This window comes from Lissotriton helveticus, chromosome 9 (genome assembly GCF_964261635.1).
Source record: "Lissotriton helveticus chromosome 9, aLisHel1.1, whole genome shotgun sequence".
NCBI lineage: Eukaryota > Metazoa > Chordata > Amphibia > Caudata > Salamandridae > Lissotriton > Lissotriton helveticus.
Window position 1 is genome coordinate 774381521 of NC_136070.1, and position 14114 is coordinate 774395634.

Sequence of the window (14114 nt, forward strand, 5' to 3'; positions counted from 1 at the left end):
AAGTTTCATCGGACTTCACAGACTTTGTAAAGGGCATCAAAGTCTTAATGCAACCCACCACCACTTCAAAAAGCAACAAAAAAGTTAAGTTCTGTTCTGATAAATCTTATTAATAGGAACAAAAGAAAGCCTGGCATGAAGGATAATAAATATAATAGCACTATACATTGACATTAAGCAATAGTTAAAAGGTATAAATGATAATACATGGAATTGGGGGTACTAGACTTCTTCAGGGGGAGGGGGCACTAGGTGCTGAGGAGGTAAATGAAAAAATAAAAGCCGCTATGAGGAAAAATCCATATGCAGTCAAGTTTTAATGACCTTTCAAAAGTAAATAAAAAGCGTCAATTTGAAAATCTCTCAGTTCCAGAACTGTTTCTGCCTGAATCCCAATTCTAAGAAGAGCAGAAATAAAGCACTCTAGGGCTTTTTCGTAAACCCCTTTGCTTGGCACAAAACCTGTGAAAAACAGTCTGGAATGTGCAAACAACTTGTGGAAATCCGTGCAGAAAACAATTTTCAGTGCTATTCTTCATTCCTCAGTGGACAACACACCCTGCAGCAGTACAGAAATTCCGCTTTCCTGAGGACATAAACTAGGCCTGGGCGTATAATTTTGTTCCGCTTGCGGAATTTGCGATATTTTGACAATTTCGCGTTCCACGGAGAACGCGTAAATGTCAAAACTTCCACGATCCACCGCGAAACGGAAGTATTTTCTTGTTCTCACTTTAAAAATGCGTTCTTGCGGGCGCGGTAGCAACTTACCGAGTCCCTGTGTTCGCCAACGAGATTTTCCTATCCGTTCACGTGCGCCACAAGATGTTGGATTGCTGGTAACCGGTCGCGCTATCCCACGAGAGTTTGCGATCGCGAACACGTCATTCGACCCGGAACAGGAAATAAGCATTGCGAGCAAGATGGCCGCGCCCATTAGCGACCGCATTGGCAAGTTAGCGATATATTACCCGCGAGCACGCAAAAACACATCGGGAACGGGCGGGAAAAGCAATCTCCGCTTCTTCGTGAAAGTTCCGCGTGCTCGCTGAGATTTAGAGCAATTTCGCGTAGGGCAACTTCGCAAATTCTGCCCACCCCTAACATAAACCCCGAGGTATTCCAGATGTGGAATTACTAATCCTGTGTTTCCACACCAACTGAAATGAGGGCCTAAGAATTTTTACCATCTTTCGACTCAAGTAGGTAATATGGCTTTCGTGAAGGCATGAAAGGATGTGCTCTGTATAATTATTCGATTAAACTGAATAATCATAATTGTTCTTGAGCGTCTCTAACCCCAATGGCTAAAATGTAATTGTTTTTAGTAACTTTGAATCAGTATAAGAGCTCAATGACTGTGTTGTACATATGGTAGATTCAAACTTGTTTGTGGCATAATAAAAGTAATAGATTATTGGAATGTTTCATGAATGCATGTTGAGGGTTGGCTTTTTTAGTGCGCTGTAAAATCTAAACGTGTTCCAACATTTCAGACTTTTTCGGGGACCCAGACCTTCTGTAACACCTCATCAAATGTAACTTCAGGAGGTGGAACATATTTTTATTTAAATTATTTGCTGAGTGACCTTTACGAATGCCTGATAGGCGTGTAGCTTTTTGGCCAAATCATTTGATTATTGTGCTGTAAAATAGATAATTTAGAAAATCCAACGTTATCAAACTTACCTTTAGAGAAAAACAAACAAACCTTCTTTAAAAAAAAAAGAACAGGAATCACTCACTTTCCTTACAACCTCGGTGCGTTTATGAAATGGGTCAAAGTGGAGCCATTTGCTTGTGTTGCTAAACCATTTTATTTCACATTACAAATTCTAAATTAGTTGTTTTCCAATACTTTCAAAAACACAGTTTCTCAAATTTAGCATTCTGAAACAGTAGTACAATGTGGTCGGACCTCTTTTAGATGATAAGTGCTTTTGGTACCTACACTTTTATTGATTCAACAGCATTGATGTGTACAACACCAATGAAACGTACTAACAAACTGTGCAGTAACTAAAGGGTTGGGAAATATAACACTCCCAAATTTCTTGCTGCTCTTCCTCCTCCCTTACTGGTTGAAGATTGTTAGTGCTAATCAAAAGATTCTGAAAAACATCCCATCACTTTAACTGCTGAATGGGTGTCGAATCCTCTTGCGCCGGCCTCCTGTCACAAGCCTTTCCAGACAATATATTGGTCCTTTCATGATTTGTACAGTAATCATCCTTTTTTGCTACCTCCGCTTACTGGAATGCGGACTTTCTCTTTTTTTCCTATTACTTGGCTTTAAAAGGAAAACATTACCATCATGCTCTGCACATGCTAGCGGATATTTCTCAACGAATGACCCTCGTTAGGCTCGCATATCATTTCTTGGGGCTTTCCACCCAGTCTTGCCAGCGGTCTATGAGGAACTGACTCCTGTGATGTTTCATCACGGCTCTGCTCAAAACTGTACTACACAGCTTCTAGCCCGGTTTATTCTGCAAGCTAATACAGTGCATCTATGAGATAAAGAATTTAAAGTATCGCGAGTCAATGTACTTTTAAAATAGAGAATACGGTCTTATTCAATTTAATGCAAACACTCCATGAAGACAGAATGATCACGTAAACAATCAATAGCGTGAGGTGATGGGGAAAGGTTGTCCTTGGTACAGCCAAAGCCCACTCAGAAAATTTTAAGGAATTGGTAACAATAGGTTTGCAGTTAGTTGCACTGTTCGACTATACCTAAAAATGGGAGCATGCTACAGTCTCACAGGTACACCCCAGCAGAATATAACTGACGATACCTAATATAACTCTAAGCAGGAAAAATACATTAATAACTAGAAGCGAGTTACAGCGGCCATAGCAGCATAGTTTGCCAATGTCTGGCTAGACACATAAAAAAAGAAATAATTACGATTCAGACAGAATAAAAAATGCTAACTGTGCAAATAAAGAATTATATAAAATTCTCAATGAATCTCGTAAACCAACTTGCCTAGAAGGAACTCATCCCGTTACTTAAGATTTCACAGACTAACTGGGAAATCATTAAACCGCCAAAGCAGACAAGTTGGACTCATATTTAAAACAAAGACAAAGCACCAATCCTTTTCCGAAACAACAATCCAAGAATACTCTAACCCATCTTCTCTGTTCTTTCCAACAAATTTCATTCGATCAATTTATGAAACTGGTCAAAAGCAAGCAGGCAGCCCTTCTGACCCCAGTCCACCACAAAACTTCAAGACAATTCTTCTATCAACCTCTGCTGCCACACTAGGAAGAAGAATCGTCAACAATTCCTTTACCACAGGAATATTTCCAGAAGAATTTAAAAAGTCATACATACCCATTACTGAAAAAAACAAACTTGGACCCGCTGAAGTACGACAACTACATCTCCCCTGCCTTGAAAGCCCTGCACTGGTTAGTGACTGCCATAAGAACCACGATCAAGCTGCTTTGTATCACCCACAAAGCGATACATGGAACAGGACCACTCTTCATCAGGAATAAAATCACAAAATACATTCAACAAAGGAGCTTCAGCTCTAGAGTGGCACCTCGCCTCAAAATCCCGACATATCAGAAAAAAACTATGGGTGGCACATCCCGCTCTGTTCAGGAGCCAAACTATGGAACTCTTTAACGCCTCAACATAAGATCCATGGATAACCACCTTATCTTCAGAAAACTACTCAATAATTGGCTTTTTCCCACAAAACCACCATACGCAAACAGAAATAGAAGACTATAGATATGTACCTACATATGTGTATTGCTTTGTATAAACGTGTATGAATATGTCTTTGGAAATATATTCATTAGTTCTGCTTAACAAATGTATACATTACTTATAGTTACATTATTCTATGTTTTTAACATGTATATAAGTAACTGCATAAATAAGTAAGTAACTGCATAAATAAGAAAATATTTTATCATAACTATCTATAATTGTTTTACTATTTAATTACAAAAAATAAAAACAAAATACATTTAATTTAAAATACAATTGAAAGCCGGAGTTTAATAAATGCATCTTTAATCTTTTTACAGTACCTACCTTATGCATATATATACCTTCCATGTACTTATGTATCTATATATTTATTACTTTTCTTCTAATTCAGCATATCCAATGGACTACCCTATTCCTCACCCTATACCGCTCTCAATATATCCTCTGCCTCAACTCTCTCACTAGTCTCAAACCTCATTCTACTGCTCTTTCCGATGCACTACCCTACTTCTCACCCTATACCTCTCAATATATCCTCTACCTCCAATCTCGCATTCATCCCAAACCATATACCACTACTATGATCTCAAATATCCTTTCTAGGCTCTTCCCTCATCTACCCCTCCTTGCATCATCTCATATCTTTTTTACTATTCAGATCATCCATACAAGCCTTTCTAAACCCTTACCTCCGACTCTTCCCCCTCCACCTCCCCTTTACTCATCCCAAACCCCCTGCTGCCGCTATGAACACAAAAAAAATACTAGACCCTTCCCTCTTCTATCCCTCCTTCCCTCTTCTATCCCCCCACTATTCCTTTTCAATCCAAATAACAGACTAACATCCACCACTCAAATTAATTTAATATTTTCCTATCCTAACTCTCCTCCACCTCCCTTTTACTCATCTAAGCCCCCCATATGCTATAAGCTCTTTAAAAAAAAAATCGAAACCCTTCTCTCTTTTACCCTCCACTATTCCTTTTCAATCAAAATAGCAGACTAACATGTCCACCACTCAAATGAATTGCATATTTCCTTAAACAAATTCTCAGTAATCATGTACGGGTTCCAGAGTAGCATGGTACACGCTGAAAAAGCGCTTCAACACCTCATCAGGGAAAGCAAGCACTTCTATCCCACCAGTATACTTCTCATTCCAAATAACAGACTAACATATCCACCGCTCAAATTACTTTCATATTGCACTATACTAATAATTCACCACTAATGCTATATGGAATCAGGAGTAACGTGCTACTCACCAAAAAAGCCCTTCAACACCTCATCAGGGAAAGCAAGTGCTACATCAATGCAAACCTTTTCCCTCCACTATCATTCTCAATCCAAATAACTAACATATCCACCACTCAAATGACTTTCATATTTCACTATACTGATTCACCACTAATCAATTATGGGTTCTGGAGTAGCGTACTACTCACCGAAAAAGAGCTTTGATGCCTCTAGGGCAGCGTTCCCAAACTGTGGCCCGCGGACCCCCAGGGGTCCGTGAGAAATTCCCAGGGGGTTCGCTGGACTCGAGTGCCTGTCGTGGTGGTGGAAAATGAAATGCCCATGCGTCCTCACAGCACACAAGAGCTGTAAATGTTGACGCAGGGGCGGCGAGAACACACAATACCATCGGAAGGCGGGGGCAGCGAGTGAGCAGTCAGGGGGGACGGGGCCGAAGGGGGCACAGCGGCTGGGGGACACGAGTGGAACAGAAGGCAAAAGGGGCGCAAAAACTCAGAAAAAACGAGTGGCACAGAAGGCAGAAGGGCACAAAAAAACGAGTGGAACAGAGGGCAGAAGGACAAAAAAACAAGGGAAAAACGAGTGGAACCGAGGGTAGAAAGGCACAAAAAACGAGGGAAAAACGAGTGGCACAGAGGGCAGAAAGGCACACAAAACAAGTGGAACAGAAAGCAGAAATATACAAAAAACAAGTGGAACAGAGGGCAGAAAGGCACAAAAAACGAGGTAAAAACGAGTGGAACAGAGGGCAGAAAGGCACAAAAAACGAGTGGAACAGAGGGCAGAAGGGCACAAAAAACTGGGGAAAAACTAGTGGCACAGAGGGCAGAGAGGCACAAAAAATGAGGGAAACGAGTGGCACAGAGGACAGAAAGGCACAAAAAACGAGTGAAACAGAGGGCAGAAGGGCACAAAAAACGAGTGGAACAGAGGGCACAAGGGCACAAAAAACGAGGGAAAAACAAGTGGAACAGAGGACAGAAAGGCACAAAAAACAAGTGGAACAGAGGGCAGAAGGGCACAAAAAACGAAGGAAAAACAAGTGGAACAGAGGACAGAAAGGCACAAAAAACGAGTGGAACAGAGGGCAGAAAGGCACAAAAAACGAGGGGAAAAACGAGTGGAACAGAGGGCAGAAAAGCACAAAAAACGAGGGGAAAACGAGTGGAACAGAGGGCAGAAAGGCACAAAAAACGAGTGAAACAGAAGCCAAAAGGGGCACAAAACGAGGGAAAAACAAGTGGAACAGAAGGCAGAAGGGCACAAAAAACTAGTGGCACAGAGGCAAAGTACAGAATACAGAAATATAGGGGCAGCTGAGAACAGAAGGCAGAACGGGCAGAGAGGCACGGGGGCAGCGAGGGGAACAGAAGGGAAAACCGGGCAGAGACATGGGGCAGCGAGGGGCACAGAAGGAAAGACCGGGCAGAGAGAGCACGGGGACAGTGAGGGGAACAGAGGGAAGAAAAAGGGGCACGGACCACGTACAGGCAGCGGGGGTAGACAGCCAACAGCAGACACAACAATGAAAATACAGGCAATACAATAAAAGCAATAAAGCGTTGATAGGCACATGTGTATAGGTTACCGTTACTTGGCAGGCAGGTAAAAATAGATGGAGCCAGGATCAGCAGTAGGATTCCCGTGCTGCTGTCTGATTGCTCACTTTCCACAAGCCCTTGGGTGGATTATGTGTGCTGTCAAGCTTTCATATTCAGACATATCAAGCTCTTATTCTGTGTAGCCTTTGCAGTTTGTTGTTGGCAAGGGACGGGGCAGTGGGCATCGTAACAGTAGAGGGTCATGTCAGGTGCCACGCGAGGCCTCTCTGAAATATGCCTTAACTGGTGGTAAAATGTTGTTCTGCTGTCTGTGACTAAAGATTATGTCTAACAGGGGTTTATGGTAATTGACATAGCATTGTTCCATGATCTCGCTGAAACAATATGCCTCCTGTGCAGATACCTTCCTGCCATCTCTTGCACTTCCATGATGAACTCCTAATATAGACCTTGAATTTGCTCTGTACAGTGGAATCATAGCTTTGTGCACTATCTTGTTAGAATTTTCACAATACTCATAGCTCCTTGGGGCATGTCTTTATTATAAAATGTTTCACAATTGTATAATATTTTAGACCTTCTTGAACTGTGAATAGGTAAAAATGCTAATAATTTACAATCATTCAACCTGTTGCTGTAAGGAAGGGTCACCACTCCAAGGCTCTGGAATGAGAATGTAGAGGTGCTGCTATAGCTGAGAGCAGGAGACTTGTACCACTAAATAATACACTGCTGTATGCATACATGTCCATGCCAATAGACCCAATTCAGGCTGTCACCCTCTTGAAATTGCCTCTGCTTCAAAAGGCGTTTTTAAAAATAAATTTAAATTGTACAAATTGCTTGGGTGTGCCCGGCTTCCAGTAGTGATTCAGTGGGGGTCCTCAGGAGTCAAATGTTTGGGAACCACTGCTCTAGGGGGTAGTAAGTGCTATATAAATGCAATTACAATACAATATATGTTTCTCTAGCCCTTTTTGTTTTTATTAGAACTCGCTGACCTCCATCTTCCATGATGGAGAAGGTAAGAACATGAAGCAAGTTTCAGTTTAAACAAATCTAATATCGACAGTATTTCATGTGGAAGGTCACCTGTTGTCTTTTAAAGTTCTTTTATGTGGTGCATGTGTTTTATCAAAGTATCATAATTTCGATACATTTAGATTGTGATGATTTTAAATAATCATCAATAATATATAATCGATTAAAAAAACAAAATAATGAGGAATGAGCTGGAGAATCCAGCCTGCCATCACAGCTACTTTTAACCATACCTGTTTCTTCATGCAAGAGCACTAAACTTGTTGAAGTGTGTCGTTTTGTTTTTCCAGTTACGAGTATACATTTATAGTTCCATACGGTGAAATTATGCGAGCAGGAAAAACAACATTGCCTCAAAGTCATCTCCATGATGGGGAGGCGTGCTGAGAGCTATGCAGAAATATATGAGCGGTTTTTAAGAATTAAAGGGAGGAGTAGATGTTCAGCTCTTTCTTCTAAACTTATTTCCCTAATATACTGCTATTAGCTGATAAGGCAGAATTTATAGCAGTAGGATTTATTTTTTACTATTAGGATCTGTAGGAAGCTGGCTCTGTATATATTATACAAAACAGAGGTATGGTGTGCAGAGAGTCCAGCGACTCTCCAAAGGTATGGCAGAGGTTAGAATAGATAATACCTTCCTCTCAATCTACTGGTAGCTGGGCTGAGCAGTTAGGCTTATCAGATGTTAGTGTGAATGAATTTGTTGTACCCACTCATTCATGACAGGAACACACACTCAATGACTAACTTCAGACCAATGTTTTGAAAATATATTACTTTAGTTACTTTTATTTGAGAAACCAAGTTGCATTCAATTACAGGTAAGTAGACATATTTTGAATTTCTTTTTATTACTGGCAATGGAAATGCTTTGATACTGTCAATTCGAAACAATACCATTTAGTATTGGTAAAAGTTAAATAGTTGCAGGAAATCACTAGAATGCAATGCAGTCCTAAAGAAGGAACAAAGAGTTATGCATCAGCAGGTAAGAACCCAACTTACTTTTCCAGTCTTTGGGGTTTTAGAGCAGCCAAGGGTAGGTTTATGGTAGGCACTACACCGCCAGCTGCACTGGGGCGGCCGGGTGCAGAGATCACTGAGCCCAAGGGCAGTCAACGGAGACTGGGGGCACTCGAGCAGGTGCGAAGTTCAGTATCTACGCAAGGGTGGTCGATACCGGCAGTGAGCTTTACTCTTTCACCGCTGGAAGAGAATGTCTCTGGGGTTTCTTGGAGGCCTGACAGGGTTTCTGGAAGGACAGCAGGTCTAGTTGTCGAACTGAATACAGGCAACAGGGTACTTTCCGGGTTTTGTCAGAACCGGTTCAGTTCCTAGCTCGACAGTGGTCTTCTTCCATCTTCTTCTTAGGTCGGTCGAATCTGAGAAACAAGGTTCAGGGGAGCCCTAAATGCTACATTTAAGGGCGTTACTGAGGTTGGGGCAGTAGCCAATGACCACTGTCCCCTGGGGTGACTACACCCTCTGGGTGCCCCCTTCCTTTGGGAGAGGGGCATATCCCTGTTCTTATTTGGCCTAAATCTCCAATTCAAGATGGAGAACTTCTAAGAGAGGGGCTCATCTCATCTCCCGGTGACCCTGTGGGGAGGGCTAGGCTGAGATAGACACTTGTATAGCTTTCTCTGATCATTTTAATATCATGAGGATTTTTCCCCCATATTCAGTAATGGCGGCCATTTGATTTCTGTTTCTCCAACTGTCAGCGAATCAGACAATATATACACACACACACACATATATGTATATGTGTATATAATATGTGTGTGTGTGTGTGTGTGTGTATTAGTTTCACTAACCTTACAATACTTCCAATACATGATAAAATGAGTACTATTGAGTTGGGTCAGATAAACATCTGTTATTCAGCCCCAAGATACACTTTGCTGTGAACGTGTGCTTTACAAATACATGTGTTATGTTCTGTTATGATAAAGGCATGCATGGTGAGGGCTGCACAGTGAGGGCAGCATGGAAAATGCATGTGTGGTAAAGACATGCGTTGTATTGTCATACATCCCCGTTTACTATACGGAAAAATACGCTCATGCAATACAGTATAAGGTATTCGTAATCACCCCAGAGTACCATTACCTCATAAAGGAACTCCAACTACAATGTCATTTCTCCATATGGTCATGGTCACTGAACGTGTTAGTGTCTTACAATATACCTAAAATGTACAGTAGAGTACCTTATCACATATATCAAAGCTACTAAGTGCCCCAAAGTCACACAAAACACCCTTCTTCCTCAGCTGCACTTTTGTTAGATATGTACTTAAAAATCCTAGCATTCATTCTGTTATTGACAAAATAGTAACATACATCAACCATGGTACATGTGTAAATATAACTATAAACCAAAGACTAATTTAACACTAGACAAGACTGACAAAAGATTACCAGCCTGACAACTAGGTCTGGCAGTTAGCTCTTTTCTACCTATTGGCTCCTCTCATGTACTCGCCTGGCCAGTGCCCACTCAACAGCAATCTTTAGAAGCTCAACATCAAATACTCCATGGAGATTATTCTGATGAGCTCCTCCCTTACAGTGCTTAATTTGGACCGGTGTTTTCTGGTGCTCCGCACCTGCAGTTAATGGTCAACACCCGGTCTTATGACAGTCTGCCACATGGTAGTGCTGTTTGTGTCTTTTAGAAAAGAAAATCGCTTAATAATTAAATATACATTTAAATGACTAATACTAGCCACCCAAGCTATTCGTATAGCTTTGGGGGCCTGGAATACTCTGAATTGCCACACTTGAAGGAGTGTGATGTTCGTAGGTGGGTTTTTTACTGTCAAGGGCGGCGCTGGCAGGGGAATGGGTGGTGCAAGCTGCAGAGGTCTCCTGACGAGAGCACTGGCATTAATCTATTCACACATTAAGAACTGCTTGTCCATGAGCCCTGCCTGCTGGGATGCAGGGAAAAAAAGGGAAGCAGACAAGCAGTTCTAAAGGAGAGAAAAGGATGAGAAAGAGGCCTCAGCAGCAAATTGATACAGAAAACAACTTCCTAAGATGCTTGTTAGCTGTCCCCGGTGCTACACCCTCTATTATTGTTCACAGGGAAACCGGATCTCCGTATATATGTGACTTAATTAGTATGGCCGCATTAAATTTGTGGCATCGAATCTGGGTTAGGGAAGAGACTCATTTTACGAGGGATATTATTTTAGATTGCATGTCTCAAGATGGTTGTAAAAAAATTCCCTGGTTAAGTTACATTGCTGGTCTTTTAGAGGACTGTGAATTAACTGTAAATAACTTTATTCTGGGAGATGCTCAATATCCCAGTAAGGCTGAATTAAAAGGGAGATTGTTGAGTGTAAGGGCCGCTCGTAGAGATGAGCCCTCAAACTCTAAGAAAACAGTTATTTGTTATCTCGAGAGCCCCATGGTTACGGGTTTACAACCATATCTCGCCTTTGTAACCAATGTGCAACATAGATTCTACCTAACCAGATTAAGATTGTGCTCCTTGCATTTTTTATTTGCATTCCCTAAAAGGGTTAAGTGGTGCGCCATTATGCCGAATTATCCGTGTGATGGTAGGTCCAAACAAAGTACCCTTCACTTTTTATTGGTTTGCACGTTTTATATTGAAACTAGAAAAAAATTGCTCCATCCTATTTTTAAATCTAATCTCCTGTTTTCCTATAAAACTGCTTTTAAATATTTACGGTACTTGGATAATGTTTCAGCTTGTAACGCCGTTATCTGTTATATATTAATGGCAACGAAACAAAGGAATGAACTTGTTCATTTGGAAAGACTGAATTATGAAGCTATGTAAGCATATTTGTTTAGCTTTGTGCTTATTTAATTTAAATGATGAACTGATGTTTTCTTTCAAAATTAGATGTGCTTTTTTTTAAATTATAAATGGATTTTAGATTTTTGTATAGTATGCTTTTGTGGACATTTTGTATGATCCGAATAAAGCTTGTTTTGACTTTGATAGAGAAAGGAGCAAGATAAGCCAATGAAAGATAAAGTGTGAACAGTGCAAGAAACTGAGGGAAAAGGCCGGAGTAAGCAGCTGGGACAAGAAACAAAGGTCACATACCACTAAGAGGAAAAAACTGGCTGAAGTGAAAAGGAGATAGAGAATTCAGAACAGAGTGTTTCGAGAAGAACTAAACGAAAAATCAGCAAAAATATGTAAGATATATAAAAAAAGAATTAATTTAAACAGAAAAAAACCCAGCAAAAAAACAAAAACTATTTTTTAAGATTTTAAATAGGACTGTATTACTATGCATTTTGTAAAGCTATTGCAAGCTCTGGGCCCGATCGAGAGTATGCTGATAATTATTCTATTACATCCAATACTAATCCAACAATGTGAAGTTAGGAATTTTATCAGATGCGACAATTATTATCTACTCTGACGTTTTGGAAAATAGCTCGCAGATTTTAGGGCTAAGCCCACCAAAATCCTCATGCCCATGTAAACACCAGGCCTTACCCTCTTGTTAAATTGAAGCAGGTTTGACATTCCGAAATTTAATCAAGGGTGTGAACTTTATGTCACTGTAATTCCAGGGTGCGATAAACACAACTTTCCGCGGAGATTTTAGCTTAATGGACTATTTGTAATCAGGCACTTTCTGTGTAAATCGCCGATTAATTATTTGGTACCACTCTTCGTCAGCTAGTTCAATGGTTGACATCCATTGCAGTGATATAGTAAGCTTAGAGTTTGCAGGTTCTAATCACAGTCAAACTTCAGGGCGAATATGCATCTACTAGAATCAACTGTAGGTATCCTGAATTTCAGAGAGAAAATTCTCAGGGTGAAAGCTCACGGAGTTCAAGAATCTACTGCACAGATTTTTGTTTAAAGTATTCGTTTTGGAATTGAGCGATTCTGCGATTGCAGTGTTTTCTGTATAAACATGGATTTGCCTCATTTGCCAATTAATCCATCATTTGCTGCATTATCAGCAGGTTTCATCAAAAAAATCAGTTTCTAGGTCAAACAGATTACTAAAAATGCAGTAACATGTTTTGCTGCACAGTAGAAGGCCGTTCAACAAAGGTTGACTGGTCACCTTTGTGTTGCTTATTTCGGTATTTGGGTGTCAAAGGGGTACTAATGACATGGAAACTTTGCTCAGAAAGAGTGAACATGTGTACAAAAAAATAATGAGGTATTATTAATAGAAAATGTGCTTCATTATAGCACAACATGTGTCTTTTCTTTAACCTACACTACCGCATAATTTGGTACTTCTATGCTGTATAATTGCAGTGGCCTTGTTATGGGCTCTAATTACAACAAAACAGATCGGTGCCTCAAGGCTCACACTACAGTGACATTTGTGTCCCCAGTGTTTCAAGTCCTAATCCCAGATTAATCCTTCTTCTCTTATGTTGCTGATGGTTTTTGTATTCCACAAGGTGTCAGCACTAGCAGTGATATGTATTAACATTTAATAGCAGAGTCCAGAGATCTGACCAATTAGGAGTATGATTTTGGTGATGCCTGGTATATATCGACCGTCAAATGATATTGTGGCATCCGGTGGATAACTAAATGTTCATTTTAGATTAACTATGTGACCAAGACCTGTGTAAATGTTATGTGTTTTTTTAGGTCTCGGCTGGCGATACCAGCCCGCATGCGCTGCTCTCGGCATTCGAGAGCTTCTTGAAATCATTACGGTTGAGGAAGGGGACTTGAAGCCCCACCCGCTCTTTCTATTGGCTTGCGTCATACCTTAGGCTAAACGCTAGCATTCTATTGTTACGGAGGCTTTTTAGTCCCTCCTTGTTGTTGCCCTGTTCATTTTTGTCCCCGCCCACCGGGACTGGATCTTTTACTGGCGGCGTTAGACTATGGCCTTTAATTACTGGGTAAGCACTATTTCTTTCCCCTTCCCTCTGTCTCTCTCTCAGAGACACAGCTGCTTGTTTTTATACCCATCCCTCTTTCCAGGATTTCCTATGAAGAACCATTTAGTGCTAACGTGGTCGGAGGCTTTCAACAGTGTGATCCGTATAAGTAACCAATAACGAGAAGAGTCATTTGCCAAGTTGGTCGTATATTTTAAAGAATGCCAACACGTTTTTAGAAGAGTTTCATATATGTATACATCGGTTATTGAACGGTCAGTTTATCTTCAGCTAACTAAAATATGAAAAAGTATTTCTAGATACATAGAACGTGCAGTATAGTCAGCCTTTTTGCCGTTTTTTTCATTATTTAAATTATTACACATGACGCTTGTTGATGTCAACAGAGTACCGCATCTTCACAAGGTGGCTGATGTAGAGCCGACCCAGGACAACCGACCTGTAAGTTATCTAGTCCGTCTTCAGTTTCCATGAGAGAGTGAGGGCTAGCAAGCCCTGGACAGTCGGAAGATAGCGGTGTCCGTGGTGCTGAGTCTGGACACACTGCCCACTGATCCTTTGCTGTTCATCCTGTCCTTCCTGGACTATCTCGACTTGACCAGGTACCTGGGGCAGGGAGCA

The 14114-nt window shown here is 40.9% G+C and overlaps 1 protein-coding gene and 1 long non-coding RNA gene across 3 annotated transcripts in view; one reads left to right on the forward strand and one right to left on the reverse strand.

The window, feature by feature from the left end:
* Nucleotides 1-14114, reverse strand: part of MARK4 (microtubule affinity regulating kinase 4) — an 811738-nt gene that overhangs the window by 631118 nt on the left and 166506 nt on the right. The gene's annotated exons all lie outside the window — the stretch shown is intronic.
* Nucleotides 1-14114, forward strand: part of LOC144781859 (uncharacterized) — a 302411-nt gene that overhangs the window by 281602 nt on the left and 6695 nt on the right. The window contains exon 2 of the long non-coding RNA XR_013601077.1: nucleotides 11596-11795. This is a non-coding gene — a long non-coding RNA (uncharacterized LOC144781859). The remainder of the gene's footprint in view (nucleotides 1-11595; nucleotides 11796-14114) is intronic.